Genomic DNA, 15,029 nt, shown 5'->3' on the forward strand with positions numbered 1-15,029 from the left:
ACCTATACAACAGCAACACGACTATAACTACATACACTGTAACGTCACTTTTCCACATAATTTCCAAGCGACTCCAAACATTTCTGCGAACGCACAACCAACTTGCCGATGCCGGATGCATAGAAATTTCCTCCAGCGTTCTGCAACCACTCGGTGACAGCGGCCTTCACCTCCTCATCGGTTTGGAAACGTCGACCACCGAGCTCCGTTTTGAGCTTACCGAATAGAAGAAAGTCACATGGCGCTAGGTCGGGACTGTACGGTGGATGTTGCTAGACCTCCCACTTGAAACGCAGCAGCAGTTCTCTCATTTGGCGGACCTTGTGAGGTGTTGCGTTATCGTGCAACAAAATCACACCGGCGCTCAATTTCCCCCGGCGCTTCTCTTTAATCGCTTTACGCAACCGGTGCAACGTTTGACAATACGACGCCGCGTTGATCGTCGTTCCTTTCGGCATGCATTTCGCGTGCAACAAACCCTCCATGTCAAATAACACTCTCGCCATGAACTTACCAGCTGAAGGTTGAACCTTGGCCTTCTTTCTTTGTGGTGATGAAGGGTGCACCCATTCCGTTGATGTTCGCTTCGTTTCGGGGGTGAAGTGATGGACCCATGTTTCGTCGCCTGTGGCGATTCGCCGCAGAAACCCGTTTCGGTCTGCGGCATACGTTGCAAAAATGCCAGGGAGGATTGGAAACGTTGTCCCTTGTGCTCATCGGTGAGAAGACGTAGGACCCATCTTTGACACAGCTTACGATATCCAAGGTCCTCGTGAAAAATGGCGAACACACTGCCATACGACATGTTCAGCTGCGTCGCGATTTCTCTCAGTTTAATGCGCCGGTTCTGTCTAATGATCGCATTCACTGTTGACCTTTGCATGGGTCCTGGACGTTGCGGGCCTGCCTTTGCGATGGTTGTCCGTGATATCCGTGCGTCCGGCTTCGAATTGCTGACACCATTTTACGACACCTTGTCAGAAAATGGTCCGCTCCCCATACACAGCACTAATTTCACGATGAATGTCCGTGCAATTCTTCCTTTTGGCCCATAGGAATCGGATTGTCACACGCACCTCATATTTGGAGTGAACGTTCCGTTGACGCGCCATTGCATTTGGCCACTATTCACACAAAACTAGACGAGACACCACAGCGACCTCTCTAACAGACGTGTGGGCAGTGTCTCTCCCTTTCTTTGCTGTGCCCACGTTTGCGACACACGGCGCGCTGCTGCGGCGCGTTTGTGCAATTAACCTTTTGATCCACCTACGTAATATATCACGTTCATCAGGATAAGAGCGAAAAATTACAGTTCTTGAAACAGCTAGGCCATAGGACTCGTCTGTGGTGATTATACGTTCTAGCAGCGATTCAAAATGTGTACGCGGAGAAACTGATTCAATTATTTTTGCCGCATATGTTATGATAAAAAGGGGTCATAAATATGTAATTGTGGTGTGGTTTAAGTACGCAGAGTGGCTGTCGGGATCAGACTTTCAATATGCATTAAGTAACTGAAACATTCTCTAATATGAATAGACAGTTATGTTTATGCTTCGTAGACCTAGAAAATGTATACGACAGAGTTCGTTCGTTCGTAATCTGTTTACCCTCCAGGGTCGGTTTTTCTCTCGGACTCTGAGAGGGATCCCACCTCTACCGCCTCAAGGGCAGTGTCCTGGAGATTCAGACTTTGGATCGGGGATACAACTGGGGAGAATGACCAGTACCTCGCCCAGGTGGCCTCACCTGCTATGCTCAACAGGGGCCTTGTGGAGGGATGGGAAGATTGGATGGGACAGGCAAGGTAGAGGGAAGGAAGCGGCCTTAAGTTAGGTACCATCCCGGCATTTGCCTGGAGGAGAAGTGGGAAACCACGGAAAACCACTTCTAGGATGGCTGAGGTGGGAATCGAACCCACCTCTACTCAGAATGACCAGTACTTCGCCCAGGTGGCCTCACCTGCTATGCTCAACAGGGGCCTTGTGGCGAAGTGGTGCAGCACTTTCAGGCACACCTCCATTGGAGGTGAGCTGCATACACCATTTTAAGACCTCCCGAGGCTGAGTGGACCCCGTTCCATCCCTCGTACCACTTTTCAAATTTCGTGGCAGAGCCGGGAATCGAACCCGGACCTCCGGGGGTGGCAGCTAATCACGCTCACCACTGCACCACAGAGACGGACATACGACAGAGTACCAAGGGAAATTATATTAGGCGTACTGGGGGATTATAGGATTAGGGGTAGGTTATTACAATGCCAGTTTTATTTGCAATCGGTGAGAATGATATCCAAATGAGCACTTCCAAGACGAAAGTGTAATGGGGAGGAAGGCCAAGAGCACTTAATGTCATATGGGAAGTAAAGTAAACTCCTGTCCATTGGAGGTGAGCTGCATGCACCATTTTAAGAAACACACCAGCTCTCCTGCCTTTCTAAAATTTTTAGCAGGTCCGGGAATCGAACACAGGCCTGTGACGACGCAGCTAATGGTGATAACCGTTACGTTACGGAAGTATGAAATTGGGACATGTGGATCATTTCAAATATTTTGTATATTGTATATTCGACCAAGATAGTGTTATACTAAGTGAAATTGAATCAAGGAGCAGCAAAGCTAATGCAGTAAAATGAAAAGTCGTACGGCTTTTAGTGCCGGGAGTGTCCGAGGACAAGTTCGGCTCGCCAGATGCAGGCCTTTTGATTTGACACCCGTAGGCGACCTGCGCGTCGTGATGAGGATGAATTGATGATGAAAACAACACATACACTCACCGCCCGTGCCAGCGAAATTAACCAATTAAGGTTGACATTCCCGACCCTGCCGGGAATCGAACACGGGACCCCTGTGGCCAAAGGCCAGCATGCTAATCATTTATCCATGGAGCCGGACATCTAATGCAGTGATCTTGCAGTTGTGATCAACGGTGTTTCATTTGAAGAAAAAAGTTAGCTGTCTTAATCTGTTTACCCTCCAGGGTTGGATTTCCCACGTACTCAGCGGGGGATCCCACCTCTACCGCCTCAAGTTCAGTGTCCTAGAGCTTCATACTTTGGGTCGGAGGATACAACCGGAGAGGATGACCAGTACCTCGCCCAGGAGGCCTCACCTGCTATGCTGAACGGGGGCCTTGCGGGGGGATGGGAAGATTGGAAGGGATAGACAAGGAAGAGGGAAGGAAGCGGCCGTGGCCTTAAGTTGGGTGCCATCCCGGTATTTGCCTGGAGGAGAAGTGGGAAACCACGGTAAACCACTTCCAGGATGGCTGAGGTGGGAATCGAACCCACTTCTACTCGGTTGACCTCCAGAGGTTGAGTGGACCCCGTTCCAGCCCTCGTACCACTTTTCAAATTTCGTGGCAGAGCCTGGAATCGAACCCGGGCCTCCGGGGATGGCAGCTGATTACACTAACCACTATACCACAGACGCGGTCAACAAGTTAGCTCCCGGACGAAATCTTTACATCGGTCTGTTTTCAGGCTGATTTTACTGCAGTAGTGTGTACACATGATATGTTATTCCTAACTTAACGGACGTGAAAGTGGCGATAAAATTTGCAGGTACAAACAGGTGGGAACTATAACAAGACGAAACACCGAATGAAGCCAAGTTAGAAACGAACTCCATGGATGAAGCTCTACGTATAAATTGTGTTCGATGGTGAGGTCATGTAAGGTGAATGGAGGATGGAAGTTTACTCAGAAGAATAATAGACACAGCCATGGAGATTAAAAGGAGTAGAGGGAGAACAAAGTGTCGATGGTCAGACTCGGTTTTCAGGCACTGATAGGTCTTACGGCGACGATGGGATAGCAAAGGGATAGGAGTGGGAAAGAAACGTCCGTTGCATTAATTAAGGTACAGGCCCAGCATTTGCCTGGTGTTAAAACGGGAAACCACGGAAAATCATCTTCAGGGCTGCCGACAATTGGGTTCGAATCCACTATCTCGCGAATGCATGCTCACAGCTGCGCGCCCCTAACCGCATGACAAACTCACTCGGTTAATGAGTTTGTATGTATGCATGATTAATTTTATCTTTAATGGTAATAGGCATGGATAATCTTAAGTCCTCAGTCAATATATTTTACCATTGACTGTTGAGAAGCTAGTCCTCAGAGAAAAAACATTTCTCAAGATCCTGTCATATTTCGAACTTCAGGGAAAACCGAATTGAATAACTATATGAAGTACTGTATGCGTACTTATAGCGCAACTAATACATCCATAGTGGGCGCGTGGAGACTGTAGAGAAATTTATCCTAGTGTCAAACGTGTGCATGTTCCTTCTGTGCATTTCAAAATGCTGTATTGAGATCTCCCAGTCTGTAATAAAGTCATTACCGTCAGAGGAGACAAAGTGAAAGTGTGACTTGACAAAGTTTCTAATTTATTGTGGTCATTCTTCGCTTATGACCGAATGCAACATTCTATTTCAGACATCGTAGAGACAAGTGTCAGAGTGGGAACTATGTCTGCTTCCATCAGTAACACATGTCACGATATAGCATCTTGTGTTTTGTGATAAAGTTTAAATTAAAGTTTTTTAAAGGAACTTGGTTGGGAATCGCTGGAGGCCAGAAGCAGGGATCCAACTATGTGCCGTGTACAAAGCTCATATGAACAAACCAACGTAGTGGGAGTTGAACAACCGGCTACAAAAGTCATGTTACATAAGTGCAAAAAAATGATCAGCAGCATACGGCAAGTGGAAGACCATAGAGACATCATGTCGAATACTTCTTTACGAATCAGGGGTTAGAAAATTAGAATGCATAGTCTTCAGCAGCTTTAGAGTCATTTCTCGAAACTGCAAGTTACTTCAACAGGACATTACAATACTGCAAGTGATTATTGTAATAATTCTCTACTTGATTGTGTTGTAATTATCGCGTTAATATAAATGTAAGTTATTTTACTATTTCATGCACTTTAAATTGAAAACATGATTCCTCACAGGTTGAAATAGCTGGTACTTATTATTATTATTATTATTATTATTATTATTATTATTATTATTATTATTATTATTTACTACAGGTCTCAGCAGTCACACCTTTTCATGATCAGAGCGCTAAATCCTGTGATTGTAGGATTATTCTCCTACTGTCGTTAGCGTCCTTTGCATAGCGTAAATATATTGTGAAAATTTCTAGTCATACAAAGTGACCGAAAAGTTGCGAGCATCAAAATAGACGTTGCTATAACTTGTATCACAGTTATTATAAGTACATTTCCTACCGCAACCGAAAACTACATCACTCCTCATTTCCCTAGTGCACCTCTTCAGTGAAGTCTAAACCGTCTATAACGGCTGATGGAGGAGCTGATGGTGGTCGGACCAGCCTTCGGAGGGAATACTCAACATACACCCCTAGACTGTACTGTAGGAGTATGGACAAACAGAAGAAACGCCATCTGTTGTGGCTTTGTTTATTGCTTGACAGGAATGTCATTTTACCAGGGACAACGAGTGTTAATTTTTTAACAATATTTCATCAGTCTTCCTTATGCACGTCTTGCAGTCGAGTTTCGTCAGTTTCATCAGGATTCTGAGTTTCCTGCCGAAATCTTCGTGGTGACGAGTTAATTGGGCATACATTTGGAGTTTTTAGAAAATATCTGACGGTCATTTTCCTATGATATTGCTTGACTACAACTATTCCATTTGGACATGTGAAGGTTTGCATATCAACAGAGTGGTGTCTAACTAGCTTATTCTGTTATGAATTGCTGGGATCACGGTTTCACGGTGCACGAAGAGGTCTCTGGCCTAGCTACCGACGGGAGTAACAGACGTATTGACATGATAGCCTTTCAACCAGCTAGCAAGCAAGGACTCTTCTTAGATCGCACAATACGCTTCGAGTCGCACGTTGGCCAGGCCGAAGAGGTGGACGCCGAAAAGAAGTCAATTTACCAGCCAACTGTAAACTTCTATAAACATAAATATCACCTAGACAATATTTCCGTCCATGGACTCATGATCGGAGCTCGAGGCACAATCCCTAAATTTCTTGTACAGCTATGGGATTCTCTCGGTCTTAGCCGGACACGACTTCACGACATCGCTATCGCCGCAATACGAGGTTCAGTGACCATACTCCGCAATCATCTATATAACATCCGAAGAACCGTATTGCAAATCTATTCCTGAGCCTTTTGGTGAATCTACCTGGCACACTAGCAAAGTCAACAGTAACTTAGAAGACAAAATACTGTGTAGTCGACATACTTTGTCCTTGTGGCAGCCTCCGCATGGGGGAAGTTGTAATAATAATAAATAAATAGAGTAGCTGGGTTAACATTTAAATTAGTAACCTGACTTGTGAAACAGTCTGGTATTGAAATTTGACAATCTCTCAAAAAAAATAGGCGGTGGTGAGGCTAGAATGAGCCTATGGTATTATGTTCCTGGTATGTACTTTTTTCTCAGAAATAAGCGAACCTACAGATATATATTTTCTGTGGGTACTCACATGGTTTGTATCTTCGTCAGAGGTGAACTATTATTCGATACTTGAAATTAATTCCGATAACAAATTAAATACGAGTTTTAATTACTGTGTTAATCGAGTGAATGTACCTTGTGGGGACTGCCATAAGGTGTTAATCTAAGGAAATGTCTTCAATTGGGTAATCACACTGACGAGGTTCTAAACAAATATATCTTCATATTGAACCCTTGGGTCACTATGAGAGTATTTAATGTTTGTTAGTAAAGATGTAAAGGGAAGGGCGTATAAGTCTCTGGTATAACTCCAATTAGAATATGGTTCCAGTATATGGGATCTTCACCAGGATCATATGATTAGAGAATTGGAAAATATCCCAAGGAGAGCAGTACGTTTTGATCTGGACAATATCAGACAAAGGATTAGTGTTATAGAAATGTTTTAAACTTCGTGCTGAGAACACTCAGGACTAAGGAGCCGAGTTACTCGACTAAGCGGTATGTTTTGGGCTGTCAGTGGAGAAAAATTAGCAGAAGATTGAGCGGATTTTTAAGAGGAGGACAGATCATATTATGAAGATACAGTCGGAATTGAAGAAGATTTATTGGGCAAGTATTCGTTCACAGGACGAGGGAGATGTTCGATGAATTTCCCAATTCTTTGAAACTATTTTAGAACATTTATAACTGATAGGCTCTTCAGTCTGCAGAGACTAATTTTGAGTAAATAAAGGTATAAACTATCTGAAGGAGAAAGCATATGGTGGCATTGTTGAACCTAAAATGGAAACAGCTTCATTAAGATGGAATGGCATGTTTTGTTCATGAAGGAATATTGGACTCATCACATATTACAACAACAACAAAAACAAAAAACTACGGAAAGTATTTATTGGAAATCTGACACCTGGGCGACAGCCCTACATGCAGTTCAGTTGTAAATATATTCTGCAACGAGATCCATAGCTCCAGTCGCTTATGTGCGGCCAGTATCCAGTAATCGGGAGATAATGGTTTAGAACCCCACTGTCGGCAGCCGTGAAGATGGTTTCCGGTGGTTTACAAATTTAACACCAGGAAAATGCTGGGGCTGTACCTTAATTAAGGCCACCGCCGCTTCCTTCCCACTATGAGCCTTTTCCTGACCCATCATCGCCATAAGAACTATCTGTGTCGGTGCGATATAAATAAATTGTATATAGGTATATTGTACACTTGCGATGGCATGTGTGGCAATGATACTCCTGTAGACGTGCCTTGTCTCCTGAAAAATATACTCCATATACGTCCATATACGTCCATAGTTCCTCCATTCTAAGGGTCGATGCGGGATCTAAACAACTACAATTGATCAAGCTAATCTACAATAACATATCCCAGACTGGCTTGAAAATAGTTAATAAAATTCATTGATATTAAAAAATGAAATCAGACAATATAAAACTCAACTAAAAATTTGACAAAATTGAAATGAACTTACTTCAGCACAAATGAGCGAAAATAATACATAATAACAATGATTCTGAAGTAAAAGGAAGAATCCTGAATTTTATGTCAATATCAAAGGAAAACCATCACCTAACTGTACATAAGAAGTATTCAAAGTCATCTTAAATTAAATAATTAATTACTCATAAAAAATTATGTAAGAATTAAATCCAGTTGTTTCAGGAGTCTTGACAAAATTAAATCTTTTTGATCAAACATCTTCAATGAAACTAGTTCATTACAGCGATATTTCAATTAATTTCAAATAGTTATGTAGTCTAGCATTGCAGACTGTTAAACATGCGAAATCATTTCGCCCATGAACACACATCCCCATTTCTGAATATAATTAATTTTAGTGTAATAATATTTTACTCACACACTGTTATCAAATGGCTTGGTGTTGCCTTTCATGTCTGCCATTAAATTTAATACAAATGCCGTATTAAAACCTTTCATCATCCATGAAATACAGTTTTAAGTTACTCACTGTGACAGTCATTGGATTCTTTAGAATTTACAAGTACATTTAGTTCTGCCATTGATCATTTTGAACTCGTTTTTCTACACTTATAGAAATTATGTCGCTGATCACACATGACAACCATTCTATTTAACCTATTATGTTACGTGTTGTTGGGGCAGGTTCCCGCACACTTAATAAAACAATTTTTCCGCATTTATTTTTACATTAAGTTAATTAATCTAGGTCCGTTCAATGATATGGCATATTTTCTCACTTACATTTAATGGTTGTTGTGATTTACATTGCGATGTTTTTCACTAAGATAAAGAAAAGTGTTGCTATTTAATAAATATGACCACCGGGTTGCCCTTTCTTACTATTACCAAATTAAATGATCAAATCACCCTTGAAATTATATACAAATATACACAACACTGTCAAACACAGCGTTCAGTAAAATAGAATAAACAAAAGCACACAATCCTGTAATACAATATCTACACTGAATTTATAACATTTTTATGACGTTCACGCACCTTCCTGCTCTGATTCGAACACAAATATCTGCGACCAAAATGTTCTCTTACCGTATCAGATACAATACCGTGATTTTGTTGACTGGCATCTTTAGTGACTCTGCTCTGTATCTCACTAAATATACTAGTAACTCAAGTTTCCACCATATTTCATGAGTATATTAATGCCGTAGCATAATAACATTTTTTTCACTTCTGGTCAATGATAAATAACACAAGTTACCACGTCAATAAAACACAGAATAACTGACACTCACCCTGTTACAATTTCCTTTTTTTAAACATATTTTACTCACTGATGTTCTACTGTCTTCCTATATTTATACAACATTTGTCTCAGAATTTAATCATTTAATAAACATCACATTCTTCGTATCTCATTGCTACCTTGCTTATTCATGTCATGCCTTCAGTGGTCTGTTTATTTCCACAATAATGTCTTCGAGCACCTTCGTCACTGAAATGACTTCATCTGTCCTTCCTTTTAGGCCCTGTAATCCCTGATAATTATTTACGTATTCAACACCTCTAATCACTTACTTTTCATGTTTATCCACGTGAATTTGAGCTCCAATTAATCGAGCTAATTATCATAAATGAACATGTCGTCTTCTTATTTCTTAAAGACGATTATCACTTATTTTCTTCACGACATGGCCCTTCCAGCTTCCTCTCACGCATTTCACCTATCAATTACACTTGGGATATCATTCCACAACTGTTATTGTGTTTTTAATCTTCCCATAGGACCTCTTTATAGTATTTCATCTCTTGAAACTTAGCAACGGCATTCCTATTTCTATAAACAAAATCTGATTGCGTGCATAAGTGGTTTTTCTTCTACCTTTCAAACTCGCGGGTAATGACAAATCTTTCCGTATAAATCTGACATTAGAGATTATTTTAATTCTAACTGCATTTACATTATTCATTACACACAAATTAATACTTTTACTACTTCAAAATCATACGCTACCTCAGCTAAATTTATTATACGTTCATGGTAAATTTATTATTATTATTTCGCCCACCTAATAGGTCATTTATTTTTGTTTCGACAAAATGTTCACTGTGACCAGTCATTAACAAACAGACTAACTAACTATATTTATAATATTGACGTCATTTATCTGATGTCTTTTTATTATACGGTGGTAACTCTCCTTCAAGAAAATGACTATTATATTTACTCCGATGATCGTCGGATATCCCGGATTATTAGAACAAATATAAAATTGAAACTGATACACGCAATCTTATCTCGCCCATCATGCTAGATTAAAGAGTTAAAATACCGATCGTTAAACCTGACTGCTCCAATCTCCCATATGGACTATCATCATTGTTATAAATATTAGGTACGTGAACTGAATTTCTACTTCTCATAGCTAAGCATATAATCCTCCTCATTGGGGATTTGACATCATTCGAACCTAAATGCGGGTGACACTTTTCTCACCGTCACATTAATTACAAAAAACATTTCCGTAACCTTGTGCGAGTCATCGATTGGTTACTGCATTCAGTCAGCCCTCGTTTCCGTGACAAAGTTAGCCCATGACAAAGGCCGTAAGCATGGTATAGGAACCGTAGAATACTCCTGTCGCGGAAACAATCCTTTCCTTGTCAACTGGTCAAACCTTGTCTAATTCTGCAACTTCCGGCTCCCGTTAACTGTAAACAAAGTTTCGTGGTCATTACACTTGCTTCCGAACTGTACTAGCCTCAGATCGTGCCGTTGACGACCTTCTTTTCATCTATATGAAATGCTGGCTAACATCTTGCCTTCTGCTTGTACGGAACTGTAGCTTTTATGAGTCTCTTTTACCTATAGAGTCTTTACCACTCATCCTTCTTTATTATCACTCTAATGTTAACCTAGTAGTAAACTCAACCTATAATATTGTGAGCAGTAGTGTCAAGCACTGGAAATACTTAAGTCGTGTGCGCATTTTTATATGGAGATGCTGGATTTAGATTGTAAAATTTAAAAAAGTATTTATTGTAATATTTTCTTTCCATGGAATTGCTTGCTGTACTTTGTTACGATCTTTCTACCAGTGGGATTCATCCGTCACTTGTTATCATTCGCGCTGCAGTAATAAGTATCTTTGTGTATGAAGAGAAGTGGAAGCATGTCGAAAGTAACGCAAATCAGTGCCGTTGTACGTGTCCAACACAAAACATTTGTAAGTGGAAATGTAAAACTTTAATTAGACTTGCATTGATAGACAGAGTTCGATAACTCATGCTTTTAATACAATTACCTGTTATGCTGAATATTAAAGATAGCTTATTGTAAGGGAAGTGACTGGAAGCAGTTTTGTTCTGTACTTAACATCGCTTCAACACGTTCTTAATGTACGTAACATGACCTAATAGTTTGAAATCGATTTCGATGACATATTTTTCTTTGTTTACATAGTGGTAGCTCTCCTGTGGCAATTCATACTTTTCAAGAAGCTAAAAACATCCGCAAACTTTTTCGTACATGTATTTACCGTCACATATTTGTCATTCAAGCTGCGCTTGTGCTTCTGCACTTCCACGGTCAATCAATGACGTAAAACGTTTCTTGAATTTTCCATTCCACCATCTGACACGTGGAAATGAAATACGAGTTGAATTAGTGGACCGATCATGAAAACATTGGCATTCTTAGTTATTCTGGGCTGAATCCCTACTTATCAAATCGATCTTGAAGATCATAGTGTAACCATGTTCAAACCACCCAATCTGGTGGTATCACAGAATGTGACGTTTTGTATGTTTGTCAGCCAATCAAACTCGTGACATTTTAAGTCGCTAAGTCGCTTAAGAAACGGCCGAGAGGATTCGTCGTGCTGACCACACGTCACCTCGTAATTTGCAGGCCTTCGGGCTGAGCAGCGGTCGCTTGGTAGGCCAAGGCCCTTCAAGGGCTGTAGTGCCATGGGGTTTGGTTTGGTTTGGTTTTAAGTCGCTTAAGAAAAAATGAACCTATGATATTGTATGTTCTCCGAATTTTATGTTGTAACAGTCTTAATTTCAAATTTTATCAAAAAAATCACCTACCATGCAGGTACAAACCAAGTTGATACTCGCAAAAATCTTTAAAGGTTCAATTGTTTCTGAAAAACGTGTACCCGGGAGTAAGTATACTATAACATACGCTTATTACTTCCTGAAGTGACTGTTCGAATAAGTAAGGACCTTAGCTCGCTAAGACGACTGCTATCCAGCAAGATGGTCTGTACATATTGGAGTATCACTTGGTCAGTTTGACGAAATTCTTAGCCATATTGTTTGCCATTCATAAAGTTTAATATTATCCTAGAAAACCATAAGTTAATTCAAATATATGCAATGTAGGCTATCACGATAAAATTTAAAACTTGATGGCGAAGAACAAGTAACAATAACTGTTCAGTTTAAGAAGAGAGCCTTTCAAGTATGCAAAGGCATGCTATATAGTACAAAATGTAACCTTCGTTATTTTGAGTTGTACATAACTGTTAACTTTGTGAGTGGAAGCGTAACTCATTTTGACTCAGTGCTGTAATTCATAGTTAAGAAAAGTCAGGATTCAAGAAAAATAATACGGTAAGGTTTCCTAAAACGAGAAAAGAATTGAAACCGGCCATTATATCTTGGATAAATGCGAGATCAGTGTTCCCGTATATTGCATAATGTTTTAGTACATTAATATGTGCTAAGTTCACGTGACTTGACGTGGGTTAGATTCTCCGTCAGGAAGTCGGAAAGTTTGTAAAGAATATTTTAACTTCTCTAGCACACCTCACTATAGGGCTCTCTCGTCCTACACAAAAGTGAGTACCAGGTTTATATCCATGGTCAAAGGAGGCTCTTCATAATATTAAATACTTTACGTCATTTGCTATCGAAGTTACGGATGCGGAAGCCTGTGTATTCCTCTCATCCAAGGGCCTTCAAGCCGTGTATGATATTGGCTTTATTTTTTTCGGATAATAAGATCATCAGCACCAAAGGATTGGGACTTCATATAATTCGGTTGTTCGAAATCCACCAGTCGTACAGGAACTAGCTTATAACCAGTGTTATTTTGGGAACTGCGGTACTGAGTGGAAGTATAATCGAGTTGGCTGTTGAAATAAAGTACATGGGAAGCGGGATGTGTAAAATATTGATGAAATAGCACACTGAGTGTGGATGAAAATGTTATAGATAAAATCGTACGTCAGGTTTCCAAATGTAACCTCTTCTTACCTATCGCGTTGAATGGAGCGTGACATTTGGCTATGACGTTCAACCGGCCTACGTAAAGATATAAATGTTCATTTGAGTAGAAGACTAGAGTTCTCGTAGTTGAAAGTGGGTATTGTTTCCAAATCGAACCATTCCGGTACTAGTGTTTGGGCTTTAACTCTGTTACAAAGATCTTACGCGTTCTTCAGTTTTCCGTGATGTTGGTGGTTCATATTTATAATATGAATTTTCACAACTTGTAAACATTTACTTCCGATCATAAATGACCCGTCTGTAACACTGATTTTGGAAAGTCTGCAAGTTAGGTCGTTGAAAGCTCTTGGGATGTCATAATGCAGTGATCACTGAGACTTCTTCCTACTCACTGAAAATGACTATGCTTGTTATTCCATATGGAATTTTAGAGGTAAAGGGGGAATTGTCTTGTAGTTATTCCATGATGGTTAGTGTAAAAATTCGCATAACACGTTGTTAAATGAGTACAGACAGTTAATGAGTGTCGGCATTACGGGAATCAATATGATCCTCACACCCTGGTATAATTTGGTTACGTGTTAATTAATGTGCCAGACTCTAATACAGTTCCGCGACCAGCCAAAAAAATTCCAGTGAATAGGGTTAGGTGTTGGTCACAGAGCATCATATGGTATCTGATTAAGCCTACTATACAACTGAATGACCCTGTGATTTGTTGTTTAACTTCCTACAGTGTCTTCTATATGCTTACAGAATTTCAAGGAGGGTTTAAGGTTACTGCTTGACATTTGACTTTGTTAAACAGGATGCTTGTAGAGGAGGTTCTACAACCACTCATTTATGTTGTCAGCAATAAACGTAATGAAATCCCTGGTGCTATTACTTAAGGTTTCGGAATTACAAACTGGCAGGTGCTTGTTAAGGACTTCCTTCCTTAGTTTGAGAACTGAAGAAGTTAGAAGAATATTGCAGAAACTATAATTTTGAAGATGTAAATGTTCTATTGCTTCCTTATTGATTTGATCAAATATTGTTAAAAATATACTCTGTAACTACAAAATTATGTAACTCTTAATCGATTTTTGGCACGATTGCTTCATATAACATTCATTCTAACGACAATCATTTTTATAATCAAAGCTTGCATCGCTATGCAGAGTACCACACAGTAAATAAAACATTTTCAAAACTGCTAGCATCCACTTCGAAACATTTTGTTTATGTAAATGAACCGCTTGCTGCATTCTCTGAGTAACTATTCAGGATTACAGTCGAAACCACCGTGTATAACTTTCAGTATCCTAGCTACCACTATTACTGAGTACCTGTATAAATGAATTGCCCAGAAACAAAACATCAGCTTAAGAAAACTGGTGCCGGTTGGCTATTTTTTGTTCTTAAACTGACGACAATCAATAGCCACGCGTCTGACGAACCAAAGATTTGTAAACATTAAGCAACAAATTGGAAATATATGACGTTTTAACCATGGCCAACTTAACTCGCCCGGCCCGAATTATTTTAAATTGTTATTAAATACACTGGTACCACAAACCGTTTAAAGAATATTATTGATAACCAGTGAATCATTGTAAACATTCTTTGACTTGGAATCAATGTTATTTATTACGTGATTGTATTTAGGAGTTTGTAACATTTTCAATGTAAGTCAAAATGCTGAAAAAGAGTGTGGGACGTATTTCTCTTCTTCTTGGATGCTTGAGCAGGGAATTAAAATCTTGAACATGACTGGGGTATAATGGGACAAGGTAGTCACCCTAACCGTAATTAAACTCGGTGGCCCCACTATGATTCACGTACGATTGTTGAAACACTATCTTAATATAATTTGTTTGCAGCTGTGTTTTGCACTATTG

Source organism: Anabrus simplex, chromosome 2, assembly GCF_040414725.1.
Source record: "Anabrus simplex isolate iqAnaSimp1 chromosome 2, ASM4041472v1, whole genome shotgun sequence".
Taxonomy (NCBI): domain Eukaryota; kingdom Metazoa; phylum Arthropoda; class Insecta; order Orthoptera; family Tettigoniidae; genus Anabrus; species Anabrus simplex.